Genomic DNA, 13,275 nt, shown 5'->3' on the forward strand with positions numbered 1-13,275 from the left:
CAACTGTTCAGTGAAGGTGTCATTATTAATGACATTTGAGCAGCCACCTGAAGGAAATGAGGTGCAAACTGCCAATATTCAGAGGACAAACACTGTAGGCAGAAGGAACAGCCAGTGCAAAGGCCCTGAGGTGGGATTTCTGACAAGTCAAATTCAGTATGTCCTAAACAGAATCATTACATTTTCCTAATTGTGTTCTTATATTCCTCAGTTCAGTTGATGACAACGCCATCCAGCAGTCCCTTGCCCAAGCAAGAAACTCAGGAGTTTTCTTCCTCTTCCACTAGACTGGTTGCCCTTGAGACCAGAAGCTGTGTGTAGTCCATCATTCTGGGTAATGAGCGTGTCACTTAACACAGGGCCTGGCACAAAGGAGATGCCCAGTGAGTGGTAACATCACACTTCACTGGTGGATGCTGGCACTTAAGCTTGATAGTAGGCCTGAAATGCCTCATTTGACTATGTTCAGTAAATACATGCTCATGACAAGTTTGTGCCAAACTCTCTGTTGAGTGCCGAGGATATGAAGAAGAACAAAATATTTTGCCCTGGAAAACTGGGTCTAGGTCTGCACAATAAAGTGAATCTGTGCATAAGAAATCATAGGCTTATGTGTGTTTATATTAAAAACTGATTTCGGACAGGCGTGGTGGCTCACGCCTGTAATCCCAGCACTTTGGGAGGCTGAGGCGGGCGGATCACGAGGCCAGGAGATAGAGACCATCCTGGTGTGACAGAATGTTTGGTGACTGGGCAGAAGGCATAGAAGACTAGTCCCTGTGACAGGAGAAGCACAATAGTGCCTGGGACTATTTCAAGCCTGCCACCTGACTACTTTGCACACCTCACTCTTCCTGCTTCCACAACTGAGACTGCTCTCACCCTTTGTTTCCGTGGACCCCAGGTTTGCAAACTGCCTTCTCCAAATCATAATCTTGGTCTAATTCAGAGAATCAAGGTTCTGAGTGAAATGCAAGCAAGTGGCAGTGACCAGAGGCACGAGGTAGGGAGGAAGTCTATAATGGAGATTCTGGAAAACAAAATAAACTTCCAAATCAGGCCTACAAATGAGAATCAGGACTTTGCAAAGCAGGAAAGCATAGCCTCAGGGAAACTTTTATACTCCAGCCATTCAGATGGGAAAAAAATTACATAATGAGCCAGCAGCAGCTCCCTACTCCTCACCATTTATTTAGACTCGGTACTAGGAAGGGAGTCTGATGTTCAATATTGATTTTTGTTGGCAATGTATAGAATGTCATGGAAGGTCATGGAACATCTATATTTTCTATAATATTCCGTGGAAGGTCATGGAATACTATAGAAAAAAATGAGTTGAACTGTCAGATCTCAAAGATATCAAGGGAGCCTGATGATGCTTACCCTCTCCTTGTGGAGGTGGGGTGATGGAATGGCCCAGAGAAAAAAAAAAACTAATTGGCCAAGGTATCCAGCAAGTCTGAGGTAGAGCTAGAGTCAGATCCCTAGCAGCCATGTCAGTTCCTGTGCTCTACACATGCAGAGGCAGAAGTCCACCTCTTACCAGTTCAGCAGCTGTATCTTTTCAAGACTGTCAGGACCCAGAAGCAGCAGAGAACACTCCTGCAATGCAAAAATAGCACGCATTGTTCTCTAATCCTTCTCTCTATCCTCAACTTTAATCCACCCACCTCCCTTTTTAGACAAGCACAGACTTTTAGGGCTGGGCCTTCTGGATATTCTTGAACTAGAGGTGGAACTAGATTCTTTGTTGCCTCCTCTCACCTGGCCCTGGCAGCCCCTGATGCCACTTAATGTCCTTAGGCTAGAGACCCAAGTTCAGCTGGCTCCCTGCCACATCCCACACACAGTAGCAGACAAGGCTGGTACAGGCCTCCTCATTTTATCCTCAGCCTGACCTCCGGTTTGGGCCCAAACAAGATTTTCCTCTCGATATTTAGATTTTTCAGGAAAAAAGGCCTGCACAAAGCCAGGCTCACAAAGGATGGGGGAAGGGGGACTCTGAAGACCTTGGGGATTCCCTCCACATTCCATAGAAGGTGGGAAATTTGGGTGAGGGTCAAACTATGGAAAACAGGTATCATCTCAGAGAAGAAAAGTGAAAGTAATCCTGGAAGGGGAGCCCGGGGCTCTGTATTCCAAATTGGCCCATGTCTCAGGCCGGCTGGGTAACTGTGGGGAGGGGCTTTCCCTACTCGGGGCAGCAGAGGGCCCGTCGGTAACGGGTGGAAGTTGGCCTCTATGGTCTTAGGGGCACTGGTGTGCCAGAGAGGCGGACGAAGTTAGGGCGCAGGCGCTGCAGCTGGCTTTCCTGGCAGGTGAGTCCCTCCTCTGAGTGGCCTGGCGGCGCGATCCGCAGGGCCTTGTCTCTACGACTAAGGAAGGGCCGGCGGAGGTGCTAAGGGTTTCTGCAGTCTCCCCAGGTTCCTCAACCTCTCTGCCTCGTTACTCCCTGCCGGCCTCTAGTTCAGGAATAAACGGCCTGCTGGCGGCCAGGGCACACGCGAATGCACAGCGGCCACGGAAATAGCAGTGCGTGAAAACCGAAACCGAGCTCCAGGGATCCTGCGAGCCCCATCTGGGCAGGACCGGCTCCTTGAAGCCACGGTGCAGCCACGCCACTACCAGCCCGGCGAGGGGGCGGGAGTGGGGAGCCCCAGCCAGTGGTTCCGCACCCTCTCCGCCCCCTGCCAACACCACGCCTGCACTTATTTGCATTTAAAGAGAAACGCACCAAGGAAAACAGTGGGCGGGCCGGGGCACGCCTTCCCACCATAGCGATTGGACCATACGCCTGCCAATCAAGACGCAGCTGCCCCACCCGGTGGCCTTGGAGTACTGGGGGAGGGGGTATGGGGGAGCTACCCAAAGCCTGGGGAAGGGGAGTCAGTGCTGGAGGTGACTGGAGCCGCGGCGGCGGCGGCAGCAGCAGCTGCGGTGGCGGCGCTCTCAGCCGCGGCAGCCGAGGCTGCAGCCCGGCCCAGGGCGGCTCAGCGGACAATAACCGGGCTAGGAACCTGACCCGGCCGGGTAAGCGTTGCGTACAGCCAGGAGCCTCCGCCTGCCCGCGGTCTGGTGCTTTCCCGCGTGCTCTGCTCCTACGAACTGGAGAAGGGCGCTAAGGACTGGGCGGGTCGGAGTCCTGGTCGCTCGCCCCTCTCCTTTGGAACCCGCTTTGCGGAGTGTGCGGTGGAGAGGCCGAGCGGCCTTGAGTACCCTGGGCACAAGCGACCACGGCTGGGGAGCGGGGGGAGGTTGGGGAGGGAGGGTAGGAAGGCAGGCTAGCCTGGGCCATGCCTCCCGGCTTTCGGGGGGGCGGGGATGGGCCCGCACGTGCTGCGGCACAGTCCCGGGAAGGGCGCCGCCAGCCAGCACCCCAAGCCATGCATTTGTAGGCCGGGAGCTCTGCAGCTTTGTTGTAGCACATTTGCTGAAACAGCTGTGTAACGCGGGTACCGCTCACCCCTCACCCCGGCTGCCTGGCTGCCGCCCCTCCCCTCCCCTGTGCATCTCCAGCCTCTCCCCCCTTTCTGCGGACTCAAGCTGGCGTGCTGGCTTGGGCCCGACGGAAACCGGCTTTGGCGTGGATTAGGACATCCACAGACTGCCCCCTCTCCAGAGGAGCTCAGTTGGGCCTGTGGGCTGAGCTCAGTCGCACACTTCCCTTCAGAACCTTGGCCTTGCGGCCCCAACTAGCCGCGCCCCTCCTCCTGGGCCTCCCGGCGCATCTGGCGCCCGCCCCCGCGGTCGGGCAGGCTGGCTGGCAGCCGGGCTCTTGCTGGTCCTTGGGTTAGAGCAGCGGTGCAAGCTAGTCCTTGAGTTAGAGCTGCAAGGCCGCTTTGTCTCCCGCCTCGCCTCACCTCCTTTTCCCTTGGAGGATACTGGCCGCGTTTTTCTCTCCAGTCTCCCGTTTAAAAATAGCGATAGGCACGGTGTTTGGGGGACATTTCCTTGCCTGAGGCCGAAGGAGCCCTCATTGTAGTACGGAACATATCATACAATCTCTGTACAGGAGAGCTATCGAGGTGGCCAAGCCCTCCAACTTCGCAGTTACTTAACATACCCAGCCCTCTAGGCCACTGTCATTGTCTGCTGGAGACACTTCTGACACTGGTGACCGCCTGAACGCTGGACTTTGCTTGGCTCCCCCAGTGGTGAGGGGCTGCGCCCGCTACATGCGTCACAGCCCAAGCGCCTAGGCGGCAGCTGGACTGGTCCCTCAGAGCTGGTCTCCGTTTGGCCAGGCTCCTCTTGGCAAGGGCCACGGGGTCAAGGCGAGCCTTGTTCAACACACAGATACCTCCCTCTGCGGCTCTGCTTGCCTACCTGCTGCAGCGGCGTGGGCATGGGCAAGGCGGAGGGCACTGCACTGTTGGACTGCCTGCCCCACCAGGATTCCAGCAGAACCCCCTCCCCCAGTGCGGTTCCCCTCATTCGGCCCCACCCACTGCACAGTCACTGCACCACGGTGCGCCTCTGGCAGTGGGCTCTCTAGGCCTTTTTGAGGAATAGGACAGAGGAAGCCACTGAGGGACTTGGTAGGCTCTTCTTGGACCTTTGATTAATCTCTGGTGTGGAGAGTCCTGTGGGCTGCAGGGCCCAAGCAAAGCTTGGGCACTTTGAGGAGGGGCAATGAGAGCCAGTAAATTCCTCACTTGGAGGAAGGTTAGCTCTGGATCTTTATGACAGGAGCCAGGACCACAGATATCACACTACAGTCACCTCCTCCCACCTTGATTAGGCCCCAACACAAACCTCTACTTGCGGCTGGGCATCTCTAGCCCAGGGCTGCACCTGCCCTCTGCCTTGTCTCAGGCCAACAGGCACCTAATGTATCTGCCCTATGTAACTCCCTTGCCCACACCCAAACCCACTCAGCCTACACCTGTCCAAATCTTCTTCCTTCTCAGACCTCAGTTCTGGGCCTACCTTTTCCTTGGTGCCTTTCCTGCCTGGCTCTTGCCCACCCATGATGACTTCTTTCTTCTTGGAACTCCTCCAGGGCTGCCTACTTCTCCTGGGCATATTCAGGCTTACATTATAATAGGATGCAGACTATAATTAAGTTGGCCTGCCTCTGTTTTGTCTGATATCATGGATGTCTGGGTTCTCTCAGAACCCTTTGGAGGAGTAAATAAAACCTGGACCTCAGCCACAACCCTCTCAAAGCCAAGCAGTGCAGAGCAGTTAACGATTGTTCCGGAAGAACTTGCTTTCTTTGTAGAGTTTTCGAGTAGACCTTTACCTTTCCAACTTGTGCTTGTCCTAATTCATATGAAAGTGACTAGAGAAATGGTACTCAAGGCTCAGATATGTATTGTATTGAGTGTGCCGAATGAGGATGGATTAGAAGGGGGATGATTGCAACTACAAGAAAAAAAATAATGATATATCCTCCCCCAACAACAGGCTCAGGATTTGGAATGCTCAGATCCCAGACCATGCATATCTTTGGTTGCTGATTCATGAGCCTAGAGACAAACTATGTGAAGAGAGATGAAAGATCTGTATAAGCAGGGGGATCATCCTTGGAAGCTGCCAGAAAGTAGAGGGGTTTGGTAGGCAAAGGGTAAGCAGACCCAGGAATGGGAGAAGAGAAAGTGATTGACAGGCAGGGTGAGGGGAGTGAATGAGTCTATTCTGGTTGAGATGGTGTGGCTCAGAGGTAGAGAAGAGGTTGAGGCTCAGTGATGGGGTTTCCCAGATGACAGGCTGTGGAATGGGAATCTGATCCTTTTAGGGGAAGGGGGAATCAAAGAGTAGGGAATTGGCAGGGAGTTGCTATTTTTGTATATAAACATGCTGTAATACAAACAAGGTTTTTGAATGAGTGTTAGAATGGGGTCTTAGAAAGGGATCAGAAGCATGCTGCAAAGTCAGCCAGTTAAGAGGCCACCTTTGGATCTGGAAGTAGAGCTGTGGGCAGCCTACCTCCAAAGGAAAGTTTTACTATGTCAGCCTCCCTTTGGCATTGCAGGGGAAAGGGCAGGAAGAGATGGGAAGTGGGGCCAAAATACCAACATGGTTGGGGCGGAGAAGTATTCCCCAGGCCTCTGCTGAACACCTTCCTCTAAGATGGGCAGTCCTTGGGGAGCACCAGTTTGAACTGCTATGCTTACAGATGAGAATCCTGAACCTTGGAAAGCATCAGGGGCTTGCTTAAGATCACACAGCTATTTAAGGGTAGGCTCCTGCTTCCTGTACAGTGGCTCTTTCCACTGTGTCCCATGGAACCAGCAGCTTCCAATCAATGCAGATTTCATTAACCATCTCCCTCATCTTACCTCCCTCACTCCCTAAGAGGAAACGGGGACTGAGTTAACTTGGGAGCTTCATAAGGGGAACCTTTCACTCATTTCATGACTCTTTTGCCTCTTGGTGTTGGTCTACAGCTCTGCCAGGACTGAACATTTCAAAAGGAGAGGAGGTAGTTGGAAGAATTTGGCAGTCTAATGATCCCCTCCTAGTATAGTGGAGGTATTAAAAATTCCTTAAGGGCCAGGCATGGTGGCTCACACTTGCAATTCCAGTACTTTGGGAGGCCTAGCCAGATGGATCACTTGACCCCAGGAGTTCGAGACCAGCCCTGGCAACGTGGCAAAACCTCATCTCTACAAAAAATACAAAAAATTAACCGGGTGTGGTGGTGTGCACCTATAGTCCCAGCTACATGGAAGGCTGAGGCAGGAGGCTCTCTTGGGCCCGAGACATCAAGGCTGCAATGAGCCATGGTCATGCCACTGCACTCCGGATTGGGCAGCAGAGCAAGACCATGTCTCAAAGAAACAAAATTCCCTCAAGAACTGTTACATCTCCACTCGTAGATAGTGTGTGTGGGAGAAACAACCCTGCTCCACTAGGAAACAGCAGCAAGCCTGGCAGGTAGAACCAAGAGGGAGAAGGGATTTCCAGCCCCCTTGCTTAACAGATAGGCTATCTGAGGCTAGAAGAATGTCCAACGTTATTTCAGTTTCCCTGCCTGAATCCTGTCTGGGAAGATACAGTGTGGGTGATAAAGGGTTAAGCCCCTGAGGCAATATTTCATAGCCTTTCTGTGTCACTGATTCCTGGGTCACCTGCCTCATTGCCCAGTTCTTTCTCAGGGCTAATCTGAGCCTGTCATGCTGTAGTTAAACCTTGCATATGTGTGTGTGTGTGTGTGTGTGTGTGTGTGTGTGTGTTGGGGGAAGGAGCTGCGAATAGCTGGCCTCCATTGCTCTTCTGCTTAACAATCTATTGGAGATTTCATAGGCATTAAACTCTCTCTCCATCCCCAACTTCTGTACTCTGAATTAAATAATCTCAGAGTCTTCCGTCTCCTCTGCTTTGTCTTATTTTTCAAAACTGTTCATGTATAAGTGTATTTCTAGCAAAGGCAGGCAGGGAAATCAGAACCACTACAGAGGTACAGATGCTAGCCCAGTAAGAGTACGTTGCTCCCTCCACCTCCCCTTTTGGAATCAGGAGAAAATATGAACAATGGAGAAATGACCTGAGGGACTTTGTGTGGTCATAGGCAGGCATACTGGTGCTGCAGTGGCCTTTGTGACCCTTTGATCTGCATTTTGAAATAGAGATTTCACTGCTAGAGCAGGGTTGTTTCTCCCATACACACTATCTACGAGTGGAGATGTAACAGTTCTTGAGGGAATTTTGTTTCTTTGGGACATGGTCTTGCTCTGTGGCCCAGTCTGGAGTGCAGTGGCGTGGCCATGGCTCATTGCAGCCTTGATGTCTCGAGCCCAAGAGATCCTCCTGCCTCAGCCTTCCATGTAGCTGGGACTACAGGTACATACCACCACACCCGGTTAATTTTTTGTATTTTTTGTAGAGATGAGGTTTTGCCATGTTGCTAGGGATGGTTTCGAACTCCTGGGGTTAAGTGATCCACCTGGCTAGGCCTCCCAAAGTGCCGGAATTGCAGGTGTGAGCCACCATGCCTGGCCCTTAAGGAATTTTTAACACTTCCACTATACTAGGAGGGGATCATTAGACTGCCAAATTCTTCCAACTACCTCCTCTCCTTTTGAAATATTCAGTCCTGGCAAAGCTGCAGACCAAGACCAAGAGGCAAAAAAGACATGAAACGAGTGAAAGGTTCCCCTTATGAAGCTCCCAAGTTTCATCTCCTACAGTTTTTCCCCCTGCTGGGCTTCCAAGTGGATACTAACCCTCCATCCCTAGTGAGCATGCCTCAAGCCTCCCTCTCCATCTGCTCAGTCCTTCTTGCTGGGGGCTGTGGCTCTTTTCAGGGGAATGAGGAACGGCATGATCAAGTTCTGGGCCCCCTCCTTTCTGGATATGTTGGAAATATTCACAGGCCAGACTCAGTGCATTTTGAAAGAGCAAAATGTCGTCCGGGCGCGGTGGCTCAAGCCCGTAATCCCAGCACTTTGGGAGGCCGAGACGGGCGGATCACGAGGTCAGGAGATCGAGACCATCCTGGCTAAGACGGTGAAACCCCGTCTCTATTAAAAATACAAAAAAAACTAGCCGGGCGAGGTGGCGGGCGCCTGTAGTCCCAGCTACTCAGGAGGCTGAGGCAGGAGAATGGAGCGAGACTCCATCTCAAAAAAAAAAAAAAAAAAAAAAGAAAGAGCAAAATGTTGAGGGGTGGTGCAAGGAGTGAGGCTGGGCCACAGTGCACCTCTGTCCTGAAGTGGTGAACTAGGTCCAACCAGCTAGGTAACCAGGCCTACCAGTAAGACCGAGGACCCCCAAAGCCAATCCAGTGCCCCCTGCTATGCCTTCTGACTCAGCAGCCATTAGAAAACTGGGCACAGGACCACTCCTCCCCCAGCCTCTCAGAGCAACCTGGAGCAAGCAGACTGCCTGGTCCAGTCTCCCATTTCTAGATGAAGAAACTGAGGTCCAGAACAGGGAAAGGATTTGCTCAAGTTTACTCAGAAGTCCAAAGCTCCTGGTCCCCAATTCAGTTCCAGAGTTCTTCCTCAAATTACACTCTCCTAGTCACCTCCCAAGCCTGTTTCCTCACTTGGCCTCTCATACAGGGCATGGTTAGTAGAAGGGAGTGGACACATAGGAAAGTCAGCGGTATCTGTTGTTCACTTGACCCAGCTGCTCCTCTGTAGGCTTTCCTTGGCTGCTCTGTCACATCTGTTTCTCTGGAGTTAACTCCTCTCCTGTTCTTCATTTGAACGGGGGTTGGGGAAGGGTTGGTGCCTGTCTGATCTCACTCTAGCTGGGCTAGTACTGACTTAGTGGAAGCCTATGCAGGCAGGCATGGTACCCACTTCAGATACACTTCTCTCTAAGAAAGTTTGGGAGCCTGAGATGGGAGTGGCAAGTAAGTGGCTCCCAAAGCCCCTATCATTCAAGGCAAGCTGGGCAGGGAGGGGACCTCAAGAGCCTGAGGACAAACCTGGGGCACTGAGAGGACTCACCAGGAAAGCCCATTTCTAGGGAGAGGTGGTATTTGGGTGACCACATCTCCCAGACTGGGCAAACCTCTGTATATTTGGGGCTGGGGCCAAGAGGCAGAGAAACAAGGCTGAGAAACTTCCAAGGGGCACTCAGGGAGAGCAAGCCTTGAACGTCAGACATAGGGGTTTGGCCCTTATCCTATAGGCAGTGCAGAATAATTTGGTAAGTGGAGGAGTGATGTGCTGAAATAGGAGTTGTAAGAAAATAAACCTGGCAACAATGTACAGGATGAATGAGATGGGAGAGGGGAGCCAAGGGGTGTTACGACAGGGAGGGACTAGAGGGAGCTCAGCTAAGAGGCTTGTGTCATCTTCGGAGAATGTGGGGTGGCAATTGAGGAACTGGAGGGGAAAAGGTGCCTGCAAGTGGCCTCATCACAAGAGCCCTTTATTGAATATCTGCTTAGTATGTAGTTACCAGTTTGCTTTTACATTGGTCATCTCTAATCCTTACCACAATCCTGCATGGTTCATAGCATTTTCTTCATTATGCCGATAAGGCATTTGAGTGTCAGAGAGGTTAGGTCACTTTCTCAAACCACACAGCCTATAGAAGGTGAGACTGGCATTCCAGTTCTGGACCAAGAAACTTCAGCTGAATTAGAATTCAGTTGAATCAGCATTGTTTGAGCTCTTGCTATGTGCTAGATGTAGTGACTGTAAGATGAAGGAGGGTCCATTTGAGAGAGATGAATGAACAGACCAAAGCCTGTCAGGATGAATTACACAAAGCTCAGTATGTGAACAAGTCAGTTGAGGGGGGCTGGTGGGGGAATAGGGACAGGAGAGAGAAGTCCCAGTTTGGGGTCTTGCTGAATCTGGAGTTGGTGAGATGCCCCCTGGGCAGGAGGTGCCCCTCAGCAGGAAGGCTGCAAAGTAGGGGAGGAGTGAATGAAGGGGTAGCTGAGGGGGCTCTGCCATCTGCCTCTGCAACTCCATCAGAGGGTACCAAGCCAAGCAGCCCTTCCTTCAGGCTCTGACCAAATAGCTTTGAGAGCAGTACTTGGCTATGGTTGTTAGTAATGGATCATTCAAGTTCTAGATGATCTGATAAGTCATTTTCTTTAAATAGCTCAAATTCTGCATCTTTGTCCATGTTGGCAGGTTTCTGGTTTTTGGGCCACTCAAACCTATCTCTTAAGGAAAAGGGGAGTAGAGTTACATGTCCTGTAGTTTGAGAGGAGTGGTAGTAGGGTTGCTGATGAGGAGAGCAGCCACAGGCTGGGTTGTTGGCCCCTAGATTCTGATGTCACCAGGCTTTCTGGAATGTGTTTGGTAGGATCCAAACAGTGGCAACCAGTGAGGACTGGAAATGTGGCAAAGAAGGCTTAGCAGGGCTGGGACAGAGGTGGGATGGGAGTGGGAGATTATAGTTCTTACTGGTGTGAGGGGAACCTTTGCAGTTCTCTCGCTCAGTCTTCCTCCTTTGATTGGTGGCCTGCACAGTGCAGCAGAATGGCATGAAATTGAGACTCAACAGTCCTGGGAGCTAGTGTGGCTCTGTCACCATTTCACTATGTGACCTTGGACAAGTCTTTTCCCAAGTCTAGGCACAGTTTCCTTCTCTGTGACAAGGAGTTGCCATCCCCCACCAGGCCTGATTAATGGGGTGGTTGAGGAGGGCAAATGGGGGGTGTGGGAGTAGGAAGTGCTTTATAAAGTGGTAAATACCCTGAGTGTGAAGAATATCTGTTGATTTGCATTTCCTTTGATGTTGGTACTTTTAGCTGAGTTTGACCTGGGCTAGAGAACCTGGCTAGTTGAAAGTCCCACATAATCCTGGGCTGCTAGCCAGTAGCTAGCTGACTCTTTTAGGTTCCTGAATATCGAAAGTTGGCTAAATGAGCAAGTAAAGCCTCCTATGACATGACCATACAGTTATCCTCATTTACCATTTGCCATTTGGGGAAACTGAGCCCCAAGGAGGTTTGGTGACTTACCCACAGAGCCTGAGGGAGCACCCTACTGAACCTGACTGAGATGATTTTACTTCTAGAAATTGTTCTACCATCATTTGAATAAAATATGAATAAAAGTTAGTTACTATAACGTTTTGAGCTTCTGCTATGTAATGCACTTGATTTGGTACATTATGTGGATTGGTTTTACTTATTACAATAGCCTTAAGAGGTAGGTACTCTCAATGGCCTCATCTTGCAGTTAAGGAAACTGAGGCATAAACATGGGAAAAAAACTTCCTGGATTTCCCCTAGCTGGGCAGAGTTAATTCTAGCGCAAAACTGGCCAGCTCTCTGGAGGGCCATCCTCACCATTTTTTCTTTAACCAACCCTCCCCAACATACAGAAGGGCAGGTGGGCCTGAAGTGGGCTTGCTTTCAGGAAGACTGCTTGGAACAGGCCTGAGGAACTATGGCTAGTCAAGGCCATGTCTCTGGAGCTACTGCATAAATCCACATGCTTCTGTTTCTTCCCCCAATTCAGCCCTCTCTAAGTTGGCCAAGCTGGCCCCAGGAAGCTGATTTGGAGCAGAATGTGCAAGGCTCATGTTGCAGCTGTCCCTTCTCCTTGAGAAGGGTCTCTAGGGCGGGTATGTGGTTGGCCTCCTGCCTATGTTTTAAGTGGAGAGGAGAAGGAAGAAGCTCTTCCTTTGTAGCCAGCCTTCCACTGGCCCCAGAATGGCCTAAATCTGGCTCAGGGAGCTGGAATGGCCCCAGCACTTTCTACCACAGTCTGCTTTCTGCCATGATAGCAGCAACTGCAGCAGGCAGCCCCTGCAAGGGACCACAGAGTGGCTTGGGAGGGTTCTCTTAACCCCCAACCCACTTGAAACTCAGCCACACTGGTTAAGGAGCATGAGGGTTATGGGGCCCTGCATTTGGCAGTGTCACTTTCTTGGCAGGACCCCCAGGGAAAACCAGTCCCAGCCTAGGGGATCTGCAGAGTCTGTCCTTTGCTGTTTCCTTTGCTTTCTGCCCCACCTGACTCTCCTGGTGAACTCCTGTGGTCCTAAGTAAAGGCAGCATAACCCATTGAGGAAGGATAGCTTTGGCACCTGTTTGGATAGCAAAGAGTATGGAGAAGAGGCCTAGGGCAGAGGTAGCTAGGTGGGGCTAGGCTAGGGAGCTACCAGCTATGGGTGACCCTGCTACCTTCCTTCCCAGTGTTCTGGGTAACATAGGCAGAGACACTGTGAATGGCTATAGGGGTACATGGCTCTGGGAGAGAGAATGCAGAGTACCAGTTTAAGGCTGGTACCTGCCAGCAAAGATGACCCTGGACTTGGTTAGGAGAAGGGCCTGAACTGGAGGGAAAGAAACTCCATCCCAGGGACACCCTGCCTAATTCATCTATCTCCCACAACACACACAGAGGACTTTTCAAACCTCTTAGCAGAGGAGTTTGTGTAGATACACCCACCTCTTTAAAATCCCCTCGTATCTGTCTCCCTCTCAGCGTGGACCAAGGCAGCAAGTCCCTGAGCTTCCCACAGTGAGTGAATAGCTTTCCCAAATGAACAGCCTTTAACACATGGTCAGTTGCTTCCTAAGAAACTGGGATCTGACCTAGAAGGAGTAATAATAACAGTAATGACAGTCTTTCTCATTTGCACTGTACTATACAGTTTATAAAGTGCTTTTTTTGTGCCTATTATCACATCAAATCGTCACACCACTGTAGTGGGCAGGTAGAAGGATAGGTAGGGGAGCTGTTTTGATCCCAAAATAGCTCACAAGTACCTGAGTTTCAGCAGGCTACATTGGCACATTCAGGGTCCCTTGGCAGATGGGAGGCTGACATGGCCTAGACCCCAGCCCTGTGGTCCATGGCTCCTTCCACAACAAACTGCAGCTCCCTGTGGCAGGAAAGGGGA

At 51.3% G+C, this 13,275-nt stretch overlaps 1 protein-coding gene across 1 annotated transcript in view; it reads left to right on the forward strand.

Moving 5' to 3' along the window:
* The first annotated feature begins 2,852 nt into the window (after positions 1-2,852).
* AMER1 (APC membrane recruitment protein 1) overlaps positions 2,853-13,275 on the forward strand; it is a 16,661-nt gene continuing 6,238 nt past the window's right edge. The window contains exon 1 of the mRNA XM_023198458.2: positions 2,853-3,030. The gene's annotated coding sequence lies outside the window, so the exon portion shown is untranslated. The remainder of the gene's footprint in view (positions 3,031-13,275) is intronic.

This window comes from Piliocolobus tephrosceles, chromosome 12, assembly GCF_002776525.5.
Source record: "Piliocolobus tephrosceles isolate RC106 chromosome 12, ASM277652v3, whole genome shotgun sequence".
NCBI lineage: Eukaryota > Metazoa > Chordata > Mammalia > Primates > Cercopithecidae > Piliocolobus > Piliocolobus tephrosceles.